A 14,081-nucleotide genomic window follows, 5' to 3' on the forward strand; every position below is an offset into this window, starting at 1 on the left:
GGCATGGAATCACTGCTGCGATAAGAAACCTTTCCCAGCCTGAGCCTGGTGTGCGGTTTGGCCATCCCATCTCTTGCTGTGCAGTGACCCACAAGCTCTGCCCTGTGGGTGTGGGCTCACGGTCATTCCCCCCGTGGTGGGAACCTCTCACACGTTTCCCCATCCTCTGCTCCAGGCTGCCCAAATCCAGCAGCCCTGGCAGCACTCACACCACTTGCGCACTCGCTCCTGTTTGTACGCTTATCACAACGTCAAATTCCAACTGCAGAGAAAACACCGCTCCTCGTGGGCAGCACCGCTGCTCGCATGCTCTGCCTGAAGTTTGTTTTTTACCCAACTGCGAGGTATCGACCCGGGTATCGACCTGTGCCAGCGCTGCAGTTCCAAACACGCGGTGCGGTGATGCCAGCAGCTCTGCAGACACCCAGCACGCAGGGTGCTCGGTGTTGTGACGCGGGGTGGCTGCAGTTATCACCCTTCTCGGCACAAGCTGGGCACACAAAGCACTTCACAGCGTCAGGACGTGTTATCTGCACTAAGGCAGTGGCTGTCTGATATGCTATCTGGCTCCTGGTCTGTTGTCCTTGGTTCCTACATAACTGGTGTTCAGGTACATTCCTCCACTTAAAATTTTAGTGGGGAAATGATAGTGTGTACTAAATGGCAGTATAAAAGAGGCAGTGCCTGACTGGTAGGGATTGGCATCTCAATTTCCAGCAGTTTAGTGCTTGTTGGGAACTGTGAAAGTGACAAGGATATTCTTCAGTGGGAATCTGAAAACTGACTATGTTGAAGTAGCCCTTAAACCAAAACAAGACTAGAGCACCTTTGTAATTTCAACAGAAATTAATTTTAGAACTCCTTTTAAAAAACATACAATATATTTTGCTACTTGTTTTCTTTCACACTTCTATATCATCCGCATCTACAATTTCAGGCCTTTGTTAATGATCATAAGGGGTTAATTTAAAAACTAACACAGAAACCAGTAAAAATGTCAAACATCAGCAGACTTTCAAAGAAAAAATGGTACTTGGCAAATGACAGATGGGAATTATTTTGACCCCTTGTTAAAAGCCACTGTCTCTAATGCAGAAGGTAATAGTTGAAAAAGTTTAAGGCAGGAAGTGAACAAAAAGTTTTGAAACTACTTAGATGATTTCTAAGCAGGCAAAACCGTGTATCTGCCTTGGCTGGAAAGCAGCCAGAGCACTCTGGTTAACAAGTGCACTCTTGTAAGAGCTGTGGTAAAATCTGCAGTGCCCACAGGTGTTCCTGCCTTTCCTTCCCCAGCACAGCAAAGACACACAGTCCTGGGTGAAGGAGGAAGTTGATATGACTGCTGTTCAATTAGAAGCCAAAATATCCCACTGATGAATGTCCTTTGTTCTGTACTGAGTGTGCTTATTTGTTCCTTCACGTGCTGTTGGTTGTGAAAAAAAAAGTTAAACATAAGTTAGATTTGACTAAACGTGGGTCCTAAGGTAGCTCTTTGCATGCGGCTGTTTACAGAGCCAGGTGGCAAAGTCAGCCTCCTCTCTGCTGACATTTTGGTTTTGTTTTAGGCAAATTTCTTTTGTTTTTAAGCAGGCTCACTGTGTAGCTTTCTAATGAGTAAAAGAGACTTCAAGACAGCAGAATAAAAGTCTGTACTAGGATCAGGACCAAGTAGTACTGGATACCAGGGGCACATGAGGTATCACATCCACTCTGAATGATCAGTTTAACATTTGTAGCAATCAAACATCTTTCAATTGTGTGTCTTCAAAAAAATAGCTCGGTGAAAGTATTTTGAACTTCTACAAAAATTTAGAAACTTCCCCCAGGACCACTAATAAAATGTAATGCCCCTTGACAGCAAATATGGGTTTGAGATGTTTGGAGTGCACTCTGCAGACACATTTGCTCATTTTGGAACAAAGAGGGCTGAAAAGCTTTTTAATTAAATGTAGGATTCTTCAATTTTTTTTTTCCTGTGGTTTTCTGATTAAAAGCTTGTGTTGTATCAATTCTTCCCTGATGTCCAGAATTCAGTGAGAGTATGTTTAGGCCAACATCCAACACATGCAAATTCTGTTCTCCTCCCACAGTCTCCCATTTGCTAATCATGAAAGCACTACTGCCAGCACGTATTCAACTACTTCCTCAGATGGAGGCATTAATCTTTGAGGGGACAGAGTAGAGAGTTCAATTTACTAATGCAAAACATCAGCGGGGGAAGATCTACTGCTGAGATTTACAATGGGTGGAGAATAATATAAGCATACAATACACCCACTGTGGGAAGCCTTGGAATATTGTCTTGAAAGTCTCTTTTTAATTTAATGCAATTTTATTCTTTTTTTTTTCTAATTTAAATGTAAAGGAAAGCAATGGTCAAGTGATATCCTGATGACTCAAGTAATGCTCTTTTCCAATACCATGTTTTAGTCAGGAGTCATAAATATGGCTGTTTCTACCTCCTGTAATCCAAGAGTGCCATCCTTACCTCTTGGCACAATGTAATTATCTCTGAGCTGGGGAATTGGTTAAAGCTACAGAAGTGTGAGGGAATTGTGTAAGAAACTCAGAGTATTGATTCATAATAAAGACAAAATAAAGATTTCCATTAGGAAATTTCCATATTTTCATGATGCTTTTCTAGACAGTTCCAGCTTCTTAATACAAGCACTGCTGTGGGCCAGACAGCCATCTTTCCCAAGATCTTGTCTTTGCTTTTCTAGTTCAGCAGCTCCTGCCTGGCGTTCCCCTCAGTGCCCAGTGAGAGATCAGAAGCTTCCCAGCAGCCACCCATGAAGCTGTGTCTGAAAGGCATGGGACAATCCTTTCCAGACACAATCACAAAGAACAAGTTCTTTCCCTTGCTGTGTATCTCTGTTTTGAACTCAGACTTCTGCTTGATACAGAGGGAATCTCCAAGGCCTTCCTGTGTAATCTTTTCATTACAGCAACTGCCCCAGGGAAACAAGGACTAAGGGACAGGACAGCAAATCAATATTTCTGGAGGAAGTGCTGGATTATGAGGCTTGGGCACATGAGCAAGATGTGATTGAACATGTTACTGCACATGGGCTGAGCCTTATAATTGGTCCCATGTCTCCTCTTTGTGTGAAATGAGCACTGAAGCCTGAAGATGAGCTTTAATATGTGCTGTAGCTCAGTTGTAGGGGTGCTGCTGCTGGGTAATTATTTTCTTCACAGAAATGTGTGCTTGAAACTGGATATTCACAGCCAAAGAAGATGGACAGAGTAGCACAGGAGGAAAGATCAGAGTTTGAGTTTCAGAGTACATGTGGATGAAAAGCAGACTCTGTATTCATGTGGATTCAAAGTCTGATGCAAATTCAGGCATGTTAAGGCAGTTACACATCCGCTTTCCACAAACACCCCAATGGCTGAGCATAATCACCACCAGTATCTGGGCAGAGCCAACACTAACCTGAAAGCTGGAATTTTTGCCAGGTTCATCAGAAGGAGTGAAGGTACTGAATATGCAGTGCTTGGCTGAAGATCAGTTTGGTGGAAGAAATATGTGGAAGTCTACAAATATCTGTAAATTGTAAAGGTAAATATTAGCCTGGCATTAATGAATAGAAGGGAAGAAGGGAAGATACAGGCTGAATTTAATGGAAAGTTAAAATTATGTTGTTTAATAATACTGGTTTCTGATGTCTGCTAGTAGGCTGGATTCTGGCTCATTTACAGCAAGGATAAGACAGATATTACAGTACAACTGCACCAAATTCACCAGGATAAGGGAGTTTTGAACACTGCCTTGTTGTGTTGCATTCCTACAGAGGCTGAAGGAGTAGATTAATCTGGAGCTCTGAAAACATCTGCAGATTTACAGCAGCAGTAGAAATTGTATCAAGAGTGTTGTTCATACCTCACCAGGGACCTGCAGAAACATAATTCCAGCTCTGGTAAAATGCTTTTGTCTTAGGAAAGGAGTGATCCTCCACTCACAACATCAGCTCTTGATCAGTGAAATGAGACACTGACTTAAGTGATGGAGTCTGCAATCTGCACTTTCACAGCCAGCTCCCTGCATCACACACAGAGCAAAGTTTAAAACATTTAGGTGACATTCAAACATGGGATTGCACTGGTAGGAGGTCTGAGTATTTGAAGTATTAGAGCATTGAGGTTATTCAAATAACTGCTGGGGCAGTGTGGCACTTAGCATGGCACACAGGGGAGGGAGAGTTGCTTTCCATGTGCTTCTATAGCCCTGTCATATTACATTCTGGATTTATTTATTCTGTGAGCCACTCTATTGATTAATAGTGCTGAGACATTTAACTAGCCACTGAATTATCCTGGCAGGCCAGGTCTGAGATGTTTTATTACCCCCCTCCCTGCACATACACACCAGCTTACTGAACAGACATTGTGAATTATTGAAGGTGGCATTTTCATGTACTCAGCAAGGTGCTCTGGCAAGGGCCTTCCTGAGTTCCCATGGCATTTTAGTATCAAATGCATTTCAGCTACTGGCAGAGGGCTCTGGGCACTAAAGGCTGTGCTCAGTGTTCAAATCTGTTAGTGCTCACATCAAGGATCATTACCTAACCTGCCTGCCAAGCAGCTGATTATATTAAAATTAAGTTTGCCAATAAATAAGAGTCTGCAAATCCACCCAGAGCAGTCTGTTTTCAGGCTAATTGGAAGCTATTTTTTGCCAGAACAAGTACTGCTTGTCCATAAATCAGCAGGTTTCATCATGCAGTTCTTTACACGATGTTGTCTCTGTCCTGGTTGGGAACAGACCCACTCTCACCACCCTCAGCTTCCCTCCACAGCCACACACACTTTGGTGTGTGCCATCCATGGGCTCCCTTGTGCCAGTCCTGGTGAAGCCAAGGTTTGTTCAGGTGGGATATGGGCCTCACTTTAGCCTGTGCTCTGGGATCCCCTCCAATGTCCATTCAAGTCAGCAGGATCCTCTGCAGCAGCTCCAGCACGCTCCAGCACCAGCCCTGCTTCCGTGGCCTCTGCATGACTAATGCAGGGGAAGCCTCCAGGTTTAAGGACCCTCTCTTTTCTCTAGCAGAGAGCTGAAATTCATAGTCAGAAAGAACTCTTCAGCCCAAAAAAGTCTTTCCAAAGCAATCCAGGTGGACAGTGAATTCACATTTGTTACCTTTGGCATCTCCATCCTTCTCAAAAGCAGCTTTGACACAAAATTCACCAATGAAATCTACAATATTACAAGACTGCAATAACTTCCAGAGAAACCTGTATCTGTCCTGTTATGAATCAGAGGCCTGGTTGCTTCTCCTTCTCTAAGAGGTGCCCATTTCAGAGCAGGTTTAACCCCCTTTCACAGCTGGATTACAGCAAAGAACCACAGAAGAATGCAGGCTTATAGAACAGTCATTTCTTCCTCTCTGTCATGAACCTGGGAGGTCAAGAACATGCACCAGTTTAAAAATAGAATTGTCAGGCATTTTCTTTGCAGCTGGGTTCTTTCTGGGGTTTGGTGCATCAGCACTGCTGCCCTAGAGAAGGGAGGCACAGCCAGGAGCACTGTTCCTCATGGGACCAGCTCATTTGGGATTCCTAACTGCTTCCAGCAAGCTTCCAGCTTTGCCTTGGGAAGGGATTGTTAATAAACTTTCCTCTTTATGACTAACTGGCTCAGAGTTGTCTCTGTTTTCAAGCAGACCAGTAGCACACACAATTTTAAATAGGCATTGTTCCAGCCAGGCCCTTACTCATGCAGTGTAAAGCTGGGCAGAAATGATAGCTTCTTTTATTTACAGATATGTGAATAACAGCAAGGAATGGCCACAGGAGATAGGATGAGACATGAGAAGCTCCAGCAGTGATGAAGGAGCTCTGCCCCTGCTGATGGGTTCAGGAGGGGAGCAGGCTGCCCAGGTCACTGCTAGAGCCTCCCTGGGACAGGTTGGGCAAACCCCTGGCAGCAGTGACACACTCAAGGACAAACTGTGTCCTTGGATAAGCAAATTGTGTCATGCCCAGCTCTCTCCCCTGTTCTGTGGTTTGTTTTCAGTGTTTTGGTTTTGGGCAGAGGCTGAAAGTTTCCCTAAAAGCCCAGGATGAGGAGTTACTCCAGAAACAGGCCTTGAAGGCTATCATGCTACTACCACTCCTGTGGATACACAGAAAGATCACTTGAGAAAAGACAAACTCGGGTTCTTCCTCTGGACCTGTTATCAGTTTTCTCAACTGACAAGGACAGGCTGCTCCCAGGAATGTGAAAGGCGGCACAGAAGCTCCCTGCAGCAAGGCTGGACACTGCTGGGTGCAGAGCTGAGATCTGTCACTGTGTTGCAGCACTCCAAAGCAATGATTCCTTGTCTTTGTGTATTTCTAGGAAACCAGAGAGACCGTTCTCCCACATGAAAGCCTGCAGCCATTAGTGGCACGCAAGAAAAGCTCTCAGTGGATCATGGGAAAGATTTCTTTTGTGTTTAGTGCTTTCAAACACATTTTAAAAAATTTAAAATAATTTCTGTTAAAAACAACCCAACTGCTCTGCTAAGACATCATACTCACCCATATCTATACTTCAGCACTTACAACCCCACAGCAAAGGAAGACCTAAGGGCAAGGTGATAAATTATTTGTAATCTGATATCTGATTTTTATTTTTTTTTAATATGTGTGTTTTTCTGGACCTGAGCTCTCTGGTCCACAAATGCACAGAGCAATTTCCCAGAAATGCAGTTTAGCTGAAGCACTTGCCTGGGACTGAAGGTCTCTAGCCTGACAAATCAGAGATGCATTTCTGAGAAGTATTTAGATATTTCAGTCCCCTAGACTTCTATCTCTCCCTTTCCCTTATCTTTGTAAATGACAAGGCCTTAAAAAACCTAATTTCTCATCATTATTTCTGTACTACTTTGATTTTTGTAGCAACTAATGCAGTAATGGTTATGCCCAATTAAAGATCAGAAATATACACAGGTCAGCATTTGTCATTTGTCCCTTGTCAAATGCAACAAGACACCATCACTAATAAAAGCAAATATCTGAATAAAAGCAAGAGGAAAAAGGCTGACCCTGTTTTTTTGAATTCTCTGTCCATCACCAATGCTCTCCCCTGGATATAAGTCCTGAGAATTGTTCTGCTCATAAGCCAGGTTAACACTAATATTTCCTAGGGGAGAGTTTTGGGTTTATTGATGCTCTGCAGTGTTGCAGGATGCATTTGTGGTGCTCATCCAAGCACAGGGAAGGCACATGCCCAGGCAGCACCCGGCAGCAAGATCATCCAGGACTGTGATGGCCGTGGTGCTTTCCCATGAGTCATGAATTCATAGTCAAATATTCCATGACTCATGGATTAACCTAACAAAACCCAGAGGGAATAAAAGTTATTGGGTTATTGGTTGACAAGAGCCTTTTAAAATTAACACGGCATAATAAGCAGGATACCAACATCCTCTGACTCGTGAGAAACTTGTCAGGAAGAGTTTTATGCACTCACCTATTACCAAGGGACCTCAGCTGGGGTTATGTAATTAGGATGGGACATTTTTTGCAGCTTCAAGGCTTGAATAGCAACATTAGTGTAATCTGGTCACAGAAAGCAGAGCCACATGCAACAAGCTATTAATACCACTTCTATTTAATTGCAGTTCCCTTCCATTCTAGTCAAATAAACAAAATCAGACAAATACTTGGAAACCAGAATGGAGCCAAAAATGAACCACAAGATAAAATATGGTAAACAAGGTTATCTGTCCCTCCTTCTGCAAAAAGGTTATGAACTTGCTTAACACTATAAAAAGAATGGTCTGACCCCACGGACAGGGCATGGAAGAGAGGGTTTGAGCACACATTTCCAAAGTCCTGGGTGAATTTGTGCTCCCTGCTTTGCAATGAATTTCCTGGGAAGCTCTGGGCACCTCTTCATTAGCAACAACATAATGAGAATTAAGATATGCACAGACTTCTCTAACCCCTCTATACCTCTATCCCTCTGTAAAATAAGGTGAGTGGAATGCAGAGTAGAGAAATACAACGAATATTGTGGGGCCAGTGCTCAACTGCAGTAACAGAGGTCATAGGAAAGCCTGGGATCATGCTAGTCAAAGGTATAAATTTCTGAGGAACACAAAGGAATTGGTACAGGAAAGCTTATGGGACTGTGGGACTTACAGGAGATAGAAAATGCCCCACAATTTTAATGTGGCAGTCTTAGCGTGATCCTTCCCATATTCAGGACCCTAAAGGTCTGTTTGAGTTTTCTTGTGTAGACATAATATTACAGACCTAAGCCTGGGAAGAAATGTAGTACATTTTCCATTAATAATCAGCTAATCAGCTCAGTTTAGATAGATATTGTATAATTTCAGCAATACTGATTATATGTTTAAGATTTTCTCCTTCAGAAGCCAAATATTATGGATAAAGAGGAAAAACCAAAAAGCAAAAGAATAGAGTTTAAATGGTTGCTAAGGGTAGGAGAGGAACACTGGAAATATTTGATTTAAGAAAACTTGTTGATTTTTGGTGACATTATCCTGTGGCTCACAAGACTAGGCTTTGAGCTTGGCACAACTTGCTTTAGATTTCAGATTTTACACTGAGAATCAGATTTTTCTGTCAACAGTCTTATTTTTTTAACTAATATATTTTTCATTAAAAACTCCAAGTGCTTCATCATCCTCAGGCTGTATGTTTTCAGAACTTACTCAACCGTTCTCAATTTACTGTAGCACCCATACGGGAGCTTGGGGCCTCTCTCAGCCAGATGAAAAAATTCTAATTACACTGACTTGAGCCAGCATAGGAGCTGGCTAATGCCAGCCAACATGCTTGGGAGGAGAATCAACTTGAAAGACATGTGTAACATCAATTTAATGTGTCACACGACATGAAATTGAGGCTGTGATAAAGAAGTAATCTGCTGATACCCGTGTGAGCACAGCCTGTTGTGTAAAGCACAGAAGAGCTGTCCCCTGTGACTGTGACACAGAAAAAGCCACTGGACAAGGGTAGGAACAGCCATAGCAAGGTGCACACTCATTCCCTGTCACACCTGCATGTTCATTCTGGTCATCCCAGGTGAGGGAGAGCTGGCAGGAACAGGCCCTGGGAGATGGGAGGTTTCGTTTTTTCTGACAGTGAGCTTCAGAGCAAGGTTTCTCACATGTAAATAGGATGCCCCAAGAGCACTTAAAGAAATACATATAAAAAGAGAAAATATATCAGAAACAATGGAAACACAAACACTGCCAGGCACTGCAAGTCAGCTCTGTCACCAAGGATGAGAACTGCCACCCACAGACCCACCCACGTCGAGCCAACCTGCCTAATTTGATCAGAGAAATTCTTGTGGTTGGATTCCTTTAGAAGGACTATGCACAAATAGGTCCTGGAGCAAATGATACCATTTTAACAACATAAGTGTGCTCTTACCTGAATCACAGAGGGTCTGCTGTTACACAGCACATCAAGTGTGCCTGTGTCATCATTTGGCCAGTTCCCTGTGACCAGGAGGCACAGCTGTCTGCATCACCCAGGAAATGTCCTGCCTGGCCCTGGCCAGCTGCTTGGCACGGGCCATGTGAGGGCATCCCTGCAGCACGAGCTCCTGAGCATCCCAGCTGCAGCTCCTGAGCAGCACACCACACCCCAGATTTCATTTTCTCTGCAGCCAAGCTCCTTCAGGTGCTCAGGACTGACCTGCCAGTGTTGGGCTGTTTCTGTACAAAGCTCCTCACTGGAGTGCCACAGGTTGCAAGTGGGAATGAAGAACCACTGGGCTGGTGGGCAGGCCTGCCTGAATCCCTGCCTGATGGCTTATCAGAGGAGAGGGGAGATGAAAAATTTCAGGAGAACATAAGTCATGAAAATGTGCTTCAGATTCACAGGAGCAATGATTTCAGGCACTGTTAAACCTATTCTGTAGCTACATAAAGTGACCAGCTTATACATTGCTGGCTTACATACCATCTGCTTTTTTTTTTTTCATTATCCAAAAAGAAAACAAATTCAAGGCCTCTTTGCTGTTTACCTTCTAATTTTATTAAAGAGAAATACCCCTTATCATTGGCTGTAACAGGTTTGTATTTTCCAGAAAGTTTCCAACAGAATTCCTTGGACTGATTGCAAGAACTGTTATCAATTAACTGATTTTAAATAGTGATGCACACATAGCCTTGGCAAAGGGTTTGAGACCTATATTTCATTTATCTTGAAAAATAAATATGTTTAGCAAAATTCTGTCCTTGTACCCTTGACCTCTCCCAAGTGCCAGTAATGAAGACTCAAGGGCAGTAAAGGATTTATTTCTCTGCTACCCACTCCTCAAAGGTGTCAGTCAGTGAAGGTTAGGGTCAGGCTGTGGTAATAAATTGAATTTTGGCAGTTCTAAAGTAGACCATACAGATTCTATCCACCTTCTACTCTCTGCCTGGAACATTTACGTACTTTATTACAGCCCAGGTAGGCGTAACTCTCAAGTGCCAGCCTGAGCCCAGAAGCAAAACAGGGCAGAGCACTTAGTGAAACAGGCTGCTGGGAGGTTCCTCAGCATTTATGTGATCTCAGAAGTGACCTAAGAAGGAAGGAGCTTAAAGAGTCTGCCAAAATGGATCCTTGTTGCAAACAGCGGCTGAAGCAGACTCGGTGCTTCTTTTCTCTGCTGAGTGAAATGAATAGGATAAAAAAGGAAGCCATAAAGATTTCTGACATGATTCTTTTCTGAAATTAGGTTTTTTTCTGAAGCTCCTGTCACTTTTGATAGCTTTTCAGTTGCCCAAAGTAGATGTGATTTAACTTGATGTTATAATATTAGTACTGTCTGCTGTGTAAAATGAAACACTAAAGATATCATCCAAAGAGAAGGTAATTATAGGGAGTATTTATGTCTGAAGAGTCAATCCTTAAGGTTTCAAGCCTAATTAGTTCCTTATAAGAAACTTCTGAGTGAGAAAACTCATGGTGGCACTAGCAGGGAACACCAAGTTTACTTGAGGGAGCAAGTAGAATTTGTCTGGCACGTTGGTATGTGAACTCCCACAAGGCTGGATTATGATTTCCTTCCTTTATCCCAAATGGTGAACAGGCCCAGTGTCACCAGACCAGCTTGTGTCCTGAGCCAGCTCACACCTGGAGCTGTCCCACTATTCTGTTCCTGGGTTTACCAAGCACTGAAGCCCAGCATCTTCCCAGAAGCAGAGATCTGAAGTTCAGGAATTAATTTGTTAGCAAACATCTCCATTCCCTTGGTCAGCATGGACAAAAAGAGGTTCAGTCCCAAGGAAACTCAGGCTCCACATGGATTTAAGCTTGAAAATTTGCAGAGGAAAGCAGCTCTGAAATATTTGTGTGCAGACTGACAGCTTGTGTCTCAGGCTCTGGGACAGAAATCACCAGCAGAGCTCCCAGAGCTCAGAGTGAAAATTCTGTTCTGCATGCACACAGAGACCAGGCACTTCTCATCTGACACAGGGAAGATCTGATGATTTTCTCTGTTTTTTTGTTTGTTTGTTTGGGTTTGTTTTGTTTTGTTTTGGTTTTGGTTTGTTTTTTTTTTTTTTTTTTTGTGGTTGGTTTGTTTGTGGGTTTTTGTTTTGGGTTTTGATGTTTGGGGGTTTTTTTTTAGGCCATATTTCAATCATGCTCAGTCATTTTCCCTCCAGTTAAAACCCAACTGTTAATTGTAGGTGTTTCATCTTGGTGAGGTTGTGAAGCTGGAGCCAGCTTCAGTGGAAATCCCACACAGCACACAAAGACTCTGCTGCAGTCTGTCATTTATCGCCTGAATGGAAAGAGTAACAGCCCAACACAAATATTTGGACTTCTCTTTGTTCCTGGCAGGGCTCTTGAAGCACACACACACACGAGCAGATTGAGCTTGGTTTTGTGAGGATGGGAGAAGCAAAAGAGAGACAGAGCTGGGTATGAGCCAAATCAGCACACAAGAGAGGCAGAGGCTGCTCCAGGGCTGTGCCCAGGTGTGCAGGGCTGGAGCACCAGCACAGGGAGTTTTATCACAGCAGGATGAGTGGATTCCTGGAGCCTTATCAGGGTGTACATCAAGGATGGTTGTTGATTATGAAGAACAGCACAGGGCAGAATCTCCCACGGGTAAATCCTGTCTGTGGGGCTGTGAGCGAACTGAATCAAACACCAAAAGATATAGATCTTTTGCTCCAGATCTGAGCAAAAATCCAGACCTGGACCTTCTTCAAAACTGCTCCAGCCTTGTTACATCCCACTCGACCAGAGCAAACCTTTAACCAGATAAACAGCACATTCAAAAGAACAGCATTTTCATGTCCTTATGTCAGAGCAAGGGCAAAACCACTGGAAAGCTCAGCAATTCTGGCTGCACAACCACACAGGTATGATGTCCTTGCCACTCTCACATCTGCTGCAAGTCCAAATACACAGCTGTGGTAGGGCCAGCTTTTCTTTGGAAGCAGTTACAGAGTGCTCACCTCGTGTTTGGTGCTCTGGAAACTCGTGCAAGCTGTTGCCCCACCCTCAGAAAGCACAGGAGCAGGAGATCGAGCCCCAGGAGCAGGAGATCAGAGCCCTGCACCGCCCGCAGAGCAGGAGGCCACGAGCAGACCTGGTTTCACTGATAACAACAGCACAGTTTACACAGCCCCTGGAAAAACAAACGGTCTGTTGGTTGATATGCCTGATTCCTTGGCTCATGGCCCAAGGAGGGAAGCTTGGGAGCAGTGAGGAAAGGATTCAGAAGACAGGCCGTGAGTCAAACATTCACCACAGGAGTTTGTGACCAGGGACCTGTTCTTGCACCAGGACTGAGCTGCGCTGCTCCTGGGAAGGCACTGTCTCCCCAGCTGGCTGCTGCTCCATTTTCCCTCCTGGTGCTGGATTTCACCAGCAGTCACAAGGGGCTGCTTGTCTCCAGTTTGGAATATGAGTCCCTAGTGACATAACTTGTAATCCATATAAAAGGCAAGATTAGAATGGACTTCTGATATTTCTCCTACTGTTCACCCTGCCCTAATCCAGCATGGTTTGCCAAATACTACACAATACTAACTACTACATTCAGGCCTTTCTTCTGACATTAAAAAAATTGAATCTGCTCTGCAATCATGGCTTCAAGAAGTAAGAAGTGAAGGAAAAAGTCCAATAGCAACACTCTCTTTGCTGCTCTGTGCATAGCAATGGGCTCGACCAGGCACAGCAGTGACACAAACTGTTCTGCTGCAGTGCTGGGAACACCCAAAATATCTGTCTTCAGAAGTTCAGTGCTATGTTGGGTATTCCTGATGCATGTTAGAATAATTCCTTAACATTTACCATAGCTCTTCACATCCCTCTGTGCCAGCATGCTTCAGAGCTGTGTTCAGGCAAGGTGGCTGCAGGTAGAGAACAATGCAGCACTTTCTCTCTGCAATCTTCCACTCGGGTACAGCCCTGGAGCTCCCCTGGGCACACCTGCCTGGCCCAGCCCAAACAGCCCTGAGATGGTGTGGGCAGGAGCACACTCAGCTCTGCCTGTCAGTGCAGCCTGCTGGCAGCTCTTTGCTTGTTCACCCTCAGAGACACAGACAGGAAAGTGGGGAGCAGAGTGGAAGTAAAACTCAGCCTTGTTTTGCAAGGCTCAGGACAGCATGAGAGCCCTTCCCATGCTTTGGGAGCAGAGAGCAGGGAAGCTGCTTCAGAGATGGTAAAGCAGCCCCTGCAGGTGTTGGTCAAGCTCGTTTCTCTTGGCAGCCTCCTGTAGGGACCAAAGGAAACAGGAATTGCTGAAGGATCAGCAATCTCTTGGCAGCACTTCCCAAGTCAGCCTGTACTAGTCTTCAGACACCCATGGAAGGAGAGGCATTACCCAAATGGCTTTGCCCAGATCTGCAGAGGTGCCAGCTCACCCAACTGCAGCCACCTCCTTCTGCCCATGCCAAAGGCTCCGGCAGGAGAGGGCAAAGCGCAAAGATCTGCACCAGCTCCCAGCAGGGAGGACAGCAGCAAATAAACAGACAGATGGCCTTTGGCAGCATGGTAAAAAGCTTTTCAGTTTCCTAACGAGAAACAGCTCCTGCTGTGGGCGCTGGAGCAGCACTGGGACCATCCCCCTCTGCAGCAAACCCTGACACCAGGCCTGCTGCACATCT

The 14,081-nt window shown here is 44.4% G+C and overlaps 1 long non-coding RNA gene across 1 annotated transcript; it reads right to left on the reverse strand.

The window, feature by feature from the left end:
- Positions 1-2,672: 2,672 nt before the first annotated feature.
- On the reverse strand, positions 2,673-12,808 carry LOC120509761. Its single transcript, XR_005629331.1, has 3 exons — positions 12,426-12,808; positions 3,440-3,550; positions 2,673-2,804 (listed from the first exon to the last, which is right to left on the reverse strand). It is a non-coding gene; the product is annotated as an uncharacterized LOC120509761 (long non-coding RNA).
- Positions 12,809-14,081: the final 1,273 nt, after the last annotated feature.

This window comes from Passer montanus, unplaced genomic scaffold (assembly GCF_014805655.1).
Source record: "Passer montanus isolate IOZ18808 unplaced genomic scaffold, ASM1480565v1 scaffold53, whole genome shotgun sequence".
In the NCBI taxonomy this organism is placed as follows: domain Eukaryota; kingdom Metazoa; phylum Chordata; class Aves; order Passeriformes; family Passeridae; genus Passer; species Passer montanus.